The 14338-nt window shown below is 53.2% G+C and overlaps 1 protein-coding gene and 1 long non-coding RNA gene across 3 annotated transcripts in view; one reads left to right on the top strand and one right to left on the bottom strand.

Annotated features, from left to right (window-relative positions):
- The window catches only part of AHRR (aryl hydrocarbon receptor repressor), a 77906-nt gene that overhangs the window by 19235 nt on the left and 44333 nt on the right, over positions 1-14338 (top strand). Inside the window, exon 1 of one of the 2 annotated variants that reach the window (XM_072807435.1) lies at positions 8949-9090. The exons of the other annotated variant lie outside the window; for it this stretch is intronic. The gene's annotated coding sequence lies outside the window, so the exon portion shown is untranslated. Of the gene's footprint in view, positions 1-8948; positions 9091-14338 lie in introns of those variants that run through there. 2 annotated transcript variants of the gene reach the window in all.
- On the bottom strand, positions 10473-13833 carry LOC140622398 (uncharacterized). The gene is made up of 3 exons (XR_012022169.1): positions 13660-13833; positions 12008-12149; positions 10473-11191 (listed from the first exon to the last, which is right to left on the bottom strand). It is a non-coding gene; the product is annotated as an uncharacterized lncRNA (long non-coding RNA).

The following is a 14338-nucleotide window of genomic DNA, read 5'->3' as shown; positions in this document are numbered from 1 at the left end:
CCCCAGTCCTCTCTCACCGTCTGCGACCCCCCCCAAGTCCCTGTCACCATCCCTGTCCTCCTCCATGTGTACATGTTGTCTCATTGTCCTCCCAGTGTCCACATCTGGTCATGCCGTCTCTTGCTGGTGCTCAGGTATTATAGGTGTTGGGGCCTGATGACCTTGGGACCTTGGGTCTCCGAAGGGCCAGGAAATCCCACAGATGAAAAGGGACATCTACATGGGTCCTGAGGGTCTGGTGTCCTTCCTGTCCGTGTTCTGAGCAGAAACTGAGAATAACATCCCTTCAGGGGATTCAAAATACTTTTAGAATGAAAAATCAGCAGTGGAGCCTCCGTGTGGGGTTGGGGCTGTGTCGTGTTAGGCCAGCCTTGGGCTCAGTGTTGGGGGGCCTCATGGAGACCCATGGGGGACTGTCCAGACCTCTGCCGGCCCCTCCTCGTGTCCTCTCAGGGAGGCTGCGTGCCCATGCCTGGGACTGCTTGGCGGTCACTCTGAGCCCCGGGGTGTTGAGGTCCATTTACTGGAGTGACTCAGAACATTTTGGAAGCTGCAGGACGAGGGTGTTTTCCCAGGTTTGTGATGTGATGAGGGAATTGAGCCAGTCATCCAGACTGTGGTGGAGAACGGGGGCATGGGGGCCAGGACGCACAGAGGATGAGTCTCCCAGCTGGCCTTCGTGAAGCACCCCTGCTCTGATTGGCCACCATGGCTCTGCCGCGGCCTGTCTGGTCGGCTCAGGCCAGGCATGGGGCTGCCCGGTTGGGGCTGGCGATTCACCTGCCCCTCCTGATGTGCCCTTGCTGACCTCACCTCCTGGCTGGGCGGTTGGGAGGGGACCAGGTCCCTCCCTGGACGGATCCAGCCATGACCGGCCAGGGGTCTGGTCTCAGCAAGGCTCCAGGGTATTGTGTCCGAGAGTTCAGGCCACTGTCCGAGTGTGTGCCCGAGGCCCACCTCCTCTGAGCCAGGAGCCCGCGATGTCTCGGTCCGCACGCCTCCTGCCGGTGCAGGTGGACGCCCCTCGCGTATGCCGGGCCTTCAGAGGCACCCTGGCCTTGCGGCGGGTCGCCAGTCGGAGCTCACCACTGTGTGGAGGCCGTGGCTCAGCGTCAGAACAAACCTGAGTTCTTTGCCTCACCTTTTCCACCAGGGATTCTAGAGTGTGATGTCTCCAGCTGTACATTTTAGAGGAAGTTCTAAAAACTTCCTTGAATTCAGCTCCACTGTGTCATTGTAAAAAAAGTCAGGCTACAGAAATTGGATCTTAATCTGTGCTTCCTGCCTCAGAAATAGATGAACTAATTTCATTAAAGCTTCCATAAAATGGCACCTCTGGGAAGCATTGGCCTGGAAGATTTTAGCTCAAAGGGTAATAATGCCTGGAAATTTGCCTATAATATTTAGTTTAGTGTTGGTTTTCAAGGATTTTCAAAAGGCAGCAGGGTTTTTAGTTTTATTTACATTGTCTTCGCATTGGTAACATGCCACCAACCCCTCCGTCCACACACAGTTGGGATTTCACTGTTCACCCGTGGGGGCTGGGCAGAGTAGAGCCGGATCCCCCTGGATGGGGGCCCAGGAAGCCCCAGCGCCCCCTCACTGATGCCCCTGGCCAGTCCAGGCCTCTTCCCAGGCAGCAGCTCTGCCATGTGGGCCCCTGTGGGACACTTGCTAGCTGCAGGGACAGGTGCCCGTGGTGGAGAACCACCGCTCACAGGTGACAGTGGGCCCCAGGTCCACCCACTGCAGGGCCCTGATGCTGAGGAGAACCAGGTCAGAGAGGGGACAGTGTTGACAGACAAGGCCAAATGAGGAGGGAAGGGTGGAAAGCCACTCTGGCTCCTGTGGGAGCAGAGATGCCTCCCCCAGGTCAGGGCTGCCTGCAAGTCCTGTTGGGGCCTCCCATCCATTTGCCTACTCTGTTCCACATGCCGCAGGAAGCCCTGTAGGATCTGGGCCCCTGCTTACCTGCTGGGTGCATTCTAAAGCCTGCTGGTCAGGAGGGTTATGGTGCCTGGGGCCTCCCAGAGAGGCCATGCCCGTGAGGCGGGTCAGGAAGGCAGCCCTCTGGATGGTCTTGGGACCCGTGACTGGAGCATCTGTGGCTCAGCTGTATCACAACTATTTTCGGCTGCCCCTAGAACTACCCTCCTCTTGATGAGCCCTATCCTGGACTGGACATTTGCACCCCACCCACCCCGCCCCGGGTGTACACACTGAGGCCCTGCCCCCGTGTGGCTGTGTTTGGAGATGTGGCCTCAGGAGTATTAAGGTTTAACCAGGCCCTGCTGTAGATTCCATCCCACAGGATATTAGGGTCCATCTGAGAAGAGTGGCCAGAGGACACCCCCCACCCCCATCTGTAAGTCAGGAAGGGAGCTTTCACCAGGAACCGAATCTGTTGATGCCCTGATCTTGGACCTCAGCCTCCAGACCTGTGAGGGGAACCTGTCTGCACAGGGCAGCCTGAGCTGGGTGAGAAGAACCGTCTGAGGCCTCCTCCGCTCTTATGTCCAGTGGACCCATCCCCCCGGGATGTGGACGTGGGTCACTGCTGCCTCTATCCCTCCTCCCACCACTGCAGGAGGCCCCCTCCCTGTGCCCCTTCCTCTCTATCCCTAACACTTTCTAGAAGATGGCTCCTGGGGCATTTCCAGCAAAGATGAACTAGTGTTGAGTCATTCAGGATGGAGCTCCTGCCCCCATGCCTGCGGCCACCAGCTTCTAACCCCAGGCCCCAGGAAGGTCCCCCACTAGTCGTCAGATCATTCTTGATTATTTTTTATGCTGTTTTATTTCCCGTCCCACATCTTAATCACTTCCAGGAAGAGGAGCAGCCATTTGCTGGCCTGTGCATGCACTGACTCCCTCCTGCCCTCCCGCTACTTGCCTTTGCTCAGGACCAGAAGAAGGATCAGGATCAACACAAAACAGCTCTGAGTTTTTTCTCCCCCTGCCCAGCAAACCTCCTTTGTGGCTGGCTTCTCCCCCGCCCTCTAAGAGCCAGGACAGCCCCGATGTTTCTGGTCCCTTCAGGGAATTCAGTGTCTCTCCCCGACCCCTCTCCGCCCATCACATTGGCTCCTTAAACAGGCTGAGCTTGATATTAGCAGGATCTGTATTTCAAGTGTGAGCCTTCTCCCCACCCTCACCTGGGGCCTCTCCTCTTGATCCTGCCCCCGGGGTAGCTGTGGTCTCTTGCCCTTCCATTCAGCACAGCAGCAGGAAGGAGAGGTGAGGGTTCAGTGAGGTCCTATGTGGTCAGCAATTCTGTAAGCTGGCAGGCAGGGCTCAGTGGGGTCCCGGGGGTTGTCTGCTGCAGTTGGTCACACCGGTGCTCTATCCTCTCCAGCGGATCCCTGGCACCTCCTTTCTTAGCCTCAAGTGTCAGACGGTGCCTCTAGCCTCTTTTGTTGAGGCCTCTGCTCACATCTTCAGGCACCTTCCCAGGCCAGTTTTGGGGCATTGTGGCCCTACCTGCTCTCCAGGAAATGAGTACCTTGGACTCACCAGGTTGTCAGGTGGCACTTCCCACATCCCTGCATCCTGAGTGCCTCCAGGAGCTTTAGGTACTGCCTTTGTCCTTTGGATTTCTTGAGTGTAGAGAGACAGCAGTCTTTGGGGCCTCCACCAGCCCCTGCTGGCACATGGCAGGCCCTCAGAGGGGTCCTCATGAAGCCCCTCTCACTGGGCATGAGGTGAGGAGAGAAGGCCCCCACCCATCTCCTGCTGCAGGTGGAGGCACATGGGACTCACAACACAGCCCCTCCAAGGAGACTCTCCTCCCAGCCTTGAGCACCATTTGTCTCTGACACTTCCCTTGCAACCCTACCTAGGTCACCTGGGACTTGGATATAGTTGGCACCTGTTGTCTTGGGGCCTCAACTCTTGCAGATGGAAAGAGTTCCATATTAACAACCTGTTATAAGGCAAGAAAACAGAAGAGCCACTGTGATCTCCATCCACTTAGCATTTAGAGTCTAGTAGGGAATTCTGCTACCAAACATATAGTTTCTTCTGTTTCCAAACATACAATGGACCAATAACCAATCAATCATTCTGCTGCTAACAGCCCAGAATGCAAAGATAGATATCTGAAACCTGTTAAGATATATCGATGGGCCAGCAAGAAATTAAGGAATACTCAGAGACCAAAAACTAAGTGAAGTTAAGAACCCAAAGAGAATCTTATAAAAGGAAGTTTTAAAGGACTTCATGCAGAAGGAAGGGAATTCCAGGTGGAGACTTGGAGTGGAGGTGGAAGGAAGAACAGGAGGTAGTGACTATGTGGGCAGATTGAAGCAAACACTGACTTTGTAAAATGGAAATAATGATGTGTTGTAAGAACAAAATGAGAGAGAGAGAGAGTAAATTCCTAACCATAAAAGCATATAGAAGTGGAGAAGAGGACTTGAGGCACAGACTTCAGTGGTTCATGTATTAATTTCCTGGGAAAGTTGATGAGGTAATTCTACATACAACATCCAGGATAGTCATCAGGATGAAAGAAATGGAGTTTCCTTTCAAACTAGTGGAGAGAAAAAGTAGAATGAGAAAATGTAACCAATCAAGAAAAGACAAGAAAGGAGAAAACAGAGATGTGGAAGTGTGGAATGGGAAACATGAAATCCCAAGTATGTCACAAATCACAGTAAATGTGAAATTTACTAAACATGCCAACTAGAAGATGAGTATTATTAGAGTGGATTACTATGTCAGCTTATAACAGCATGGAAAGAGTGAAAGGAAAAGGATGGAAAAAATATGTTGGAAAAATGTTAACTGAAATCTGATGAAGCCATTTTAATGTAAAAAATTTGACTTTGGGTTAAAAATATTACTGGAGATCATGAGGGAGTCACTACATAATGATTTTAAAACTTTAAATCAACTAAAAATTTAAATTGAGGGATGCCTGGGTGGCTTAGTGGTTGAGCGTCTGCTTTCAGCTCAGGGCGTGATCACGGACTCCTAGGATCAAATCCCACATCGGGCTCCATGCAGGGAACTTGCCTCTCCCTCTGCCTTTGTCTCTGTCTTTCTCTGCGTCTCTCATGAATAAATAAATAAAATCTTTAAAAATTTTTTGATCGGAAAAAATTTAATCAAGTACTAAAATAATTGTAAATTTGTGTGCTTCTTGTAACATAACCTTAAAAATAGAAAACAAAAATTAACAGAACTATATAGAAAAATATGTGAATTTATCATCATGAAAGATTTTAAGTACTTCTCAGTATTTAATAGATCAAATAAGTACAAATCAGTAAAGATTCTAGATTTCAACAATGCAAAAGGGGTTAGTGTAAAGGACATGCACGAAACATTATACTCTGAAACTATAGAGTTCACATCTTTTCAAACCCCCATGAAATTTGTAAATATACTGAAAACATATTGGTCAATAAAGCAAGTCTCAATAAATTGCAAAAGACAAGATCATGACAAATTCATATTAAGATCTCAGTGCAGTTGAGCTAGAAATCATAATAGAAAAACAACTTGAACCCTTATGAAATAAGGGAAATAAACACACTTGTAAATAACTTGTAGATTAAAAAAGAAAACACTATGTAATGAAGAAAATATTTACAAATCAAAATGTGTACTGTACAGCTGAAGCAATCCTCAATTATAAATAACCTTATGAGTTTATATATAAAAGAAGAAAGGTGGAAAATTAATGAACTAAGTATTCAGTTTAGTAGCTCTGATAAAGAAAAGCAAAATAAACAAAAAGAGAGTCAAAGGAAGAAAATAATAAAGGAGAAGATACTGGAGAAATGGAAAAGAAATATACAACAGAGTTCCTCTACAATGATAAAATTTATAAAGATCTGGTGAGGTTGAATGAGGAAAAAGGAGTAAAGAGTATTAAGGATGTAAAGGGAACTTGATTATAGATGCTACAGATATTTAAAAGATAATTTGAGGGGCTCCTGGGTGGTTCAGTCAGTTAAGTGTCTGCCTTCGGCTCAGGTCATGATCCCAGGGTCCTGAGGTCAAGCCATATGTCGGGCTCCCCACTCAGCAGGACATCTGCTTCTTCCTCCCCCTCTGCCCTTCCCCTATGCTCCTGCATGTGCGCTCACTTGCTCTCTCTCTCTCTCTCTAACAAATGAATAAAATCTTTTTAAAAAAAGATAATTTGACGCTAGTATGAACAAATTTATGCCTATAAATTTGAAAACATAAATGAACACATTGCTAGAAATATAGCTCATTAAAATTGACTCAAGAAGAAACAGAAACCCTAAGTAGTCATTTGACTATTAAAGACATTGATTTAGAGGGCAACTGGGTAACTTAGTCCATCAAGCATCTAACTCTTGGTTTTGGCTCAGGTCATGATCTCAGGGTTGTGAGTTTAAGCCCCATGTTGGGCTCCATGCTCAGCAGAGTCTGCTTTAGGATTCTTTCCCCTGCCTCTACCTCCCCTTCTGCCCCCCCCCCCCCCGCTCCCACTCTGTCTTTTTTTCAAATAAATAAATAAAAAATAAATAAATAAATAAATAAATAAATAAATAAATAAAATCTTTTTTAAAAAGCTGAAGAATGCCTGGGAGGCTCAACAGTTAAATGTCTGCCTGTGGCCCAGGTCATGATCCTGGGGTCCTGGGATGGAGCCCTGTATGGGGATCCTGAGCAAGGAGTCTAATTCTCCCTTTGCCTTTGCCTCTGCCCCTCCCCCTGCTTGTGCTCTTGTCTCTCTCTCTATCAAAATAAACAAATAAAAATCTTTATTAAAAAAAGTGAATTGGTAGTTAAAATGTAGGCCCAGATGGTTTTTAAAGCAATTTCTACTCAATATTAAAGGAAAAGTCATTCCGCTCTGTGCTGAATCCTTCAATTGGAATTGAAGGTACTGGAGTGAGCTTATGGTTTTCAAAATATAAAAATAGTTATAGACATAAATATGTGTACATGTGTGTGCTCTGCCCATTGGCAAGGTCTGAGGTGGATGTGAGTGAGCATAGGTCACATTCAGATCTTGGTTTCTAGATGCCAGTCACTGTCAAAAGGAGTTCAGGCCTCCTTCCAGAGTTGGAGCAGGTAAAGTACAGGTCAGCTTGGAGCATCTTGAGCCAGAAAGTGAGGCAGTGCTCAGAAAGATAGGAGACATGTCACAGGACACAGCCATCCCAAAGGCGCTCCCACTGGCCATGCCTGGACCATTTCAGCATTAAAATGAAAAAGGATAGGGCACCTTGATGGCTCAGTTGGTTATGTGTCCACCTTTGGCTTAGGTCATGATCCCAGGGTCCCGCATCAGTCTCTCTGCTCAGCAGGGTGCCTGCTTCTCCTCTCCACCTCTCCCCCCTACTCCTGCTCATGCTCTCTTTCTCTTGCACTCACTCAAATAAATAAAATATTTAAAAATAATTGAAAAGGAGTAGTAATAGACCATAACCCAGTGAATAAAATAGGATTCCATAAGCCCACACTGATCTGGATGAAGGCATGAAAGAATGATAAGAGGTAGCTCTCCTTGGAGCAGACTGCTGATATAGACAGGAGGAGACTGCTGATATAGACAGGTAGGGTCCTGGAGACAGAGGTGAGTTATAAAGTCAGTGGTCTCTAACCATTGCAGTAATAGCTCAGGCAGGAAATGTCCAGGCTAAAATCCGTCGGTGATAGTGGGGTCAGAAGTGGGATTTTTGTAGTCTTGAACTGTCTCCCAACAAACTACACATTCATGCCTAAGGGAAAAACTTATAATGGAGAAACCTCCTGTCCCAGATGACCAAATCCGACCCCATCGATAGTGGGGTATGCGGGTGTCACATGCTTTTCAACAGGACAGAGAAGAACACATCTTGTCTTGGGTGATGTTCCACTGAGGGGGGTAGACCTTGGTCTAACCACAGGGGACCAGACAGGCCCAAACTGAGGGGCAGTTTGCAAAGGAACTGGCAATGATCTCCAGGGTCAAGGGCATAGAAGTCAGAGAGGACCAAGGACACTGAGCAGATAGACCCCCAGGACTCAAGCCCTGGCTGAAAGGGTGTTTGTGGGACTGTTAGTGAAATCTCCGAGAAAAGTGGAGTTCTGCACTTTGTGCTAACCTTAGAGCTTTTCCGTAAGTTGGATGTTGTCTCAAGATAAAACATAAACACATGACCAAAAGGAGGGAGAAAGAAAACTGAAAACCTGAAAAGCTGCTCTGAGGTGTGAGTCACAGTGACTCTGGAGCAGGTGCAGGAGCAAGTCCTTAGAGGAGCCAGGGGCAATGGTGGGCGGGCGTGTGTCCGGGTGAGCGTGGCACATGCTGTTGGTCAGGCAGGTCACGTCTACACCTCTTAGGAGCACTTGGCATCTTCGAGCACCTTCAGTGGAGAGAGGACAGCTAGCACTTCCTGCAGACAGGGTCTGGGCTGCGCCGGGGGGCAGCAGGTGGGTGGGGACATCACACACAGGATGGGGCGCCCTTGAGCAAGGGGTGTCTCCCCGTGTCTCATTTGGGGGATGCCTCTCTGATAGCCCTGCTGGGCTCATTTCCTTGCCACCCGCCTCACCTCCCCCATCTCTCAGCTTCTCCAGGTGGTCACTCGGTGTCACCAAGCCGGCCTCCTCAGCCACACTCCTCCCATCATGCCTCCCCCAAGCTGCTGGCAGAGCCTCCCCAGGAGTGCACCCCCGGGACAGGCTGGCCTGGTAGCCACTGCAGGAAAGGGTGCCTGTGTGAGCGAGTGAAGGACCGCGTCCCACAGAGGCCGCTGCGCACCGGGCCGGCCTCGGGCACTCAGGCCTCCACCTCCATTCAGTGTGCAGCATTGACGGAGAATGACGCAGGGCTGATAGGAAGCGCTCGCTCCACGGTGACGTGTGAGGATGACTCACACGCCAACCTCAAGTTGGGTTATTTGCAAGTTCGAGGTTATGTAACTGGAGGCTTCTTCATAAATTTATTATAAATTCATTCTTTATACATGAATCAGACGTTCTCTGGCAGCGTCGCTCCTCCAAACCTCGGGACACTGGGCCTGTAGGTACAGCCCTGGGACTGCTGGCGAAGACGCCACCGGGCGTGCCCCCGAGGCGCGAACTGCCGATCGCTAACCAGGGCTCCCTGAATCCGGGGCTGTAAGTGCCATGAGTCGTGTATGCTGCTGCTTCTCATGCATGCCAGGCAGGTGGTTATTCATAGAATAATTATTTGACTTTCTAAAAGCACCAGCATTCTTTTTGGGTTTTCTTTTGTTCTGTTTCACAAAATGTTTCTTGAACCCTGGCTGAGACTTCCCTTCTGATGTGTTGAAACTTAACAAAAATGCTCAACTAGCTGGCTTATTCCAGATGTTTCACACCATGAAGAGAATATGGATCTGCAACGTGTAATGTGCCTTTTTCTTTTTCTTCCCAAGGAGCTATTTTTGGTTGCATCTTGCTCTGGGAACTTAAGGGAAGAGTGTGTTTTCTCTGTGGAATGTGTGACCCAGGTTACACAGAGCACCCCCAGAAAGTGGTTGGAAATGTGTTCTTCTGACCAGAACAAGTGGATGGGGTGCCCACAGCCTCTCCATCATCCCTGGCCCCCAGGAGATGCGTTTTTTGTGGTGCTTTCTGAGTGGTATCAAAGTGTGAAGTCTCTAAAGCTTGCTGGTACATTTTGGAAGGTGTGGAAAGTGTGGAAAATGTTTATAGAAAACCAACAACTTGATGCAGTATAGACATCTCCAACTGTGTTCGCATTTTCTAAATGCAGTGCTTGCGAGAAACGAGCATGTTCATTTATACTCTCGATACTCTTTAACCCTTTCTCCCCATTGCAAATGTCCTGGAAGGACACATACTTGCCACAGCACACGTGCGGGGACTCTTGGCCGGGCTGTTGGCTCTCCCCCACGTGCAAGGCACGGGCATCTTCTGCTGTTAAACGCACCCACGCCACATGTCAGAAGCAACCTACGTAAAGTACTCTGCTTCTCCTGCTTTTCCTCAGACTCACCCTTATTGCCCAGGCCCCAGCACAGAGCATACACACCCACGCAGGGGGCTGCTAGTTTACACACACCCCTCGTTACTCCTCCTGCATCCGCTCCCCCAGGCCTCTGGTCTCACCTGTTGGGCCCACCTGGTTGGTTGTTGTGACCCAGGGATTAGAGAGGTAAACATTGGTTCCTGTCTGTAATCATGGAATCATTTTGTGATTCACAGGAGAGGGCACTGCCTGGAAGGGCCATTGGGGTGTGGCCGGGTGCTCCCCCTCTTTTGTATGGAGACACGTCCCGGCTCAGACAGTGGACCAGGAAGGGGAGGCTGGCAGACTTGCCGCTCACCTCGACTGTGCTGCCTGTTTGGGGGTCTCCTCTGGCCATGCCCTCAGTCCTGGTGCAACAGAGTATCCCTGTGAGCCTCCATCCAGAAGCCCCCATGTGTCTGCAGAGTCGAGCAGGTCACGGGTGGGTGCCCCTTGTCTGGGCAGGTGAGGCCCCTGCAGAGCTGCAGAGGAGAGTCTTGTCTGCTCTCCTCTCAGGCCTAAGAGGCCTGCCCTCCGGAAACGGGGCCAGCCTGCCCTCGCTCTGAGGGTGTAGGACTGATCGGCCTCCGTGGATGCCCCATGAAGGGGGGTGGGCCCACCCCCACTCCCACCCACAGGACCAGCCTGACTGGCACTCTACTCCCTCTTACCTGGTGCTGCCTGTTTTCTGAGATGGCTGGGGATTTTCCAGCCCCGACGTCGTCCTGGCCTCTCCCCAGACACCCACCCTGTCCAGGGGCCCTTCCCCACATGTGCTGGACTCACCTGCTTGGCACACAGCCTACTGTACTCAGCTGCCAGTGCCTTTCCAGAGCCACCCTGTACCCCGCATCTGCAGTCTGTCCTCCTGCCTCAAGCCAGCTGCCCACCTGGGTGCTCCCCACCTGTCTCTCAGGACCTCACCTCCTTTGATGTCTCGATGAGGCTGTGCTTGTCAGCAGCCTCCCACACGGAGAGCCCCAGAGCGGCCTTCCACTTTGCTCTTACCACTGCCCACACGGGAGCCAGGCTGACCTGCACCACAGTCCCCAAAACCACAAGCCTCTTAGGGAGTGAAGTGAACGAACTTGTTCTCTGCATCCGGGCGCAGAGGATGCCTGTTAGGACCTAACGGAGGGCCAGGACTTTTCCTCTGAGAATAGCCCGAGGCCCTTGAGAGTCACCGCATACTCCTTTCTTCCAGCATGGATGCTTCCTTTTCCTCTGCCAAAGGCAAAACAAGAAGTTACACGTTTAGTCCTTGAAAAGTAGAGGGAGGGATGGTTGAAAGTTTGAACGCTGTGAGGTGATGGTCCATTAACTGGATGTAGAAAGTGGTCCCAGACCCTGTTGGGCCAGAGCTGGTGCCCTCGCACGAGCTGCAGCCCCACACTTATCACCGCGCCCCCTCCTGGAAGCATGTGCCCTCCTCTGGCCCTCTCTGCCAGGGCCTGGGTCTGGTTGGAGAGCCTGGGTGCTGTGAAAGGTGAGCAGGGCTCCCTGGGCACCTGTCCACTCCTGGACACACGTGGGCCCAGCCCCTCGTGTGCACCCCCCAGTAGGGGGCCTGGTGGTGGGTGGAACCAAGCTAAAGCAGCCAGTCCTCCCTCGTGGTGGGCCTCCCCCATCCTGCACCCGTCAGCGTCCAGGACGGTGCACTGGCCCCAGGCCATAGGCCCAGAGGGAGCACGCAGCACGGCGAGTGTCGTATAGGGGAGCTGAGGCTCCTGGGACCTCTGATCTAGGTGCTGCTCTCTCCTCCGCTGAGATGCCTCCTTGGAGCTCTGGGACGGAAGTTAGCTTCCGATGAGAAGTGGCCAGAGCCGGGAAGGCATGCCTGCTCCTTGCGGGTCCTGGGGTGCTTTAAGCTCACTTGATTCCCTCTACCCCTCACCTCTGGGCATGACTCAGGGGAGAGCAGGGCAGAGCTGTGGTCCCGCCACCTGCCTCCATCGGTACCTATGCAGGTGGGTCTGGAGGCTGGCTCTGACCCAGGAAGGCCTGGGTCAGGGCTGGAGGAGATGACCAGACAGGACGTACCGTGGTGTAACCCCGAGTGTGAGAGCTGGCATACAGGCCCAAGCCTCAGGGCCCTTCGCTTGACGCTGAGATAGTGCCAGGCTTTACTAGGCACCTGTTCCGTTCAGCTGGTCTTCGGACCTGGGTCTGTCCACTGCAGGACCTGCATATGGTCAGGATTGGAGTTTCAGTCCAGCCGCCAGGGGGCCCCTGGCTTTTGTCCCAATCACCCTGGGTGGCAGGGGTCCCACTGCAACCCCTAGACGACTTCATGCATCTCACCTTCACTGCATCCTACATCCTGGAGCCACCGATCCTGGCTCACCTGTCTTACCTGCCAAGGCATTGGCTTCACCCAAGCTGGGAACAAAGTGGTTGCCACCTTCTCAGCATCACAGCACCATCCAGAGGCAGACACAGGAGAGTCTTCCAGCTTCTTCTCCACTATGAACCCTTGGGATCTCTCACTAGCCAGACCAGCCACACAACTAAGCAGCCACTGCAGGGGGCAGTGGGCCCTGGGAACACCTTGCCCAGAACGTCCCACGTGTGATGGAAATAGAGGTCCCTTAGCAAGGAGGTGGGGTGCTGGGTGGGGCTGGCAGGGTGCAGGCAGCCCCCGTCCAAGCCTCAGGGGGAAGAGGCCTGTCTGTCTCTGAGCACTCCACACCCCATCTGTGTGTCTACACAGGTGGCCACTGTCTCCATGATTTTTCAAACTCTTTCTGAGGGTCTGAACCATCTCAGAAATGTAAGAAATGGCTGAAGAGACAAGCCCCGGTGAGTCTGCCACCAGCTGGGGGGCGGCTTAGGCAGCAAGAGTCGGTGTGGCTGGTGCTCCAGGGCCATGGGGCGGCTCAGGGCGGTGAAGGCGCTTGGACCAGAGCTGTGGGGCTCACGTCAGGATTTCTGGGAGTGGGCAGCCTGGCCCATGTCTCTGGCCTGCTCAGTAGCCCTGAGCTCTGTCTGATAGACTGTGTGGAATGCTGGCCTCTGGCCCGTCCCCAGCTGCCCCTTACGTCCAGGCGGGCAAGGGGAGCAGCAAGGGGCGATGGGACATGGTCATGGCAGTTGCTGGCATGGCAGCCTGGCCTCCTTCCTGGGCAGGACAGTGCCAGCGGCGGGCGAGAATGGTGGGCCCTTGGGCATCGGTGGGCCTCTCGACTGCCAGCTGGACCCTGGTGCTTCCCTCCTCACGGCCTCCTCAACAAGCCCGGCCTTGGGGGGCATGGCACACTTCCACCCTCACCCCTCCACATCCCCAAGAGCCCCTCTCCCTGACCCCTCATGGTGGGCCGTCAGGTGCAGATGAGGTGGGGGGGCGATGGGGACTTAGGGGTGGCATGTCCCTTGGTGGAGGAGACTGGGTCTGGAGAGCATGACCCCCCAGCAGTGGGGCTGGGGTCTGTCCACAGACGCTCCTGGGCACTAGCAGCCCCTGGACACAGCCCCAGCCCCCTCCCAGGCCCAGCTCAGGTCCTGGGGAGAAGTGCCGAGGTGGAGAAGCTGATGCTGCCCACCCCCCCAGGCGGCCCTGCTGTGGCCTGGGCACCCCCTGATGAGGGCAGTGGCGGGACCTGTGAGACCCCACCCCCACTGGAGTCCTGCCTGGTTTCAGTTCCCTGCGGGCGCCTGAGTTCGGGGACCTGGGAAGTGTGGTGCTGTGAGCTCACATGGATTTCCGGGAAAGCTGGCCCCCGCCCCCGGCTCCTGCATTTGCTTGGTTTCTTTCTGTCTTGCCACAGGCCTGGGGGTGGGGCGCGTTGGCGGCTCTGCTCGCACGCGAGGCCCTGGCCGGGATCCAGGTGGCTGTCACTGCGGCGCTGACGGCCCCATCGCGTGACAGGAGCCCAGAGGAGGCCCCGCCGGGCGTGCCCCGCCGGGATGTGGCTGCGGAGGAGGGGAAGTGGGGGTGCCCAGCTGGGGGGACAGGCCATGCTGGGGTGCAGAGCCAGAGACGCGGTGGGGAAGGGAGACACATTGGGGGTGCCCCGCACTCTGCCTCTGGGGGGTGTGGGTGCGGCCTGGCCCATCAGTTGCGGGGGCACGCATCCCACAGCACGGTGATGTCACTGCACCGGGATCCCCCCACCCTGGCTCACACCTGTGGGCGTTGTCCTACCCCCACGGGGGCTGTGGGGACCAAGAACAGGCAGGCGGGATGGTCCCCCTGCCCTGAGGCTGGGGGTAAGGAGCTGTTGGAGCCAGGGTGAGGGAGGAAGTGACCCCTGCAGTGCCGTTTGCTCTGAGGGAGGCTTGATGGTTTGCGTGTGTGGACAGGGGGCCCAGGGGGCACCAAGGTGGGGTCCTGGCCCTCACCGAGCCCCAGCTCTGTCCCCCGTGGCCGTGAGC

Source organism: Canis lupus, chromosome 31 (genome assembly GCF_048164855.1).
Source record: "Canis lupus baileyi chromosome 31, mCanLup2.hap1, whole genome shotgun sequence".
Taxonomy (NCBI): domain Eukaryota; kingdom Metazoa; phylum Chordata; class Mammalia; order Carnivora; family Canidae; genus Canis; species Canis lupus.
Note: the sequence above shows the minus strand (reverse complement) of the source record. Positions and strands in the feature narration are given on the sequence as shown.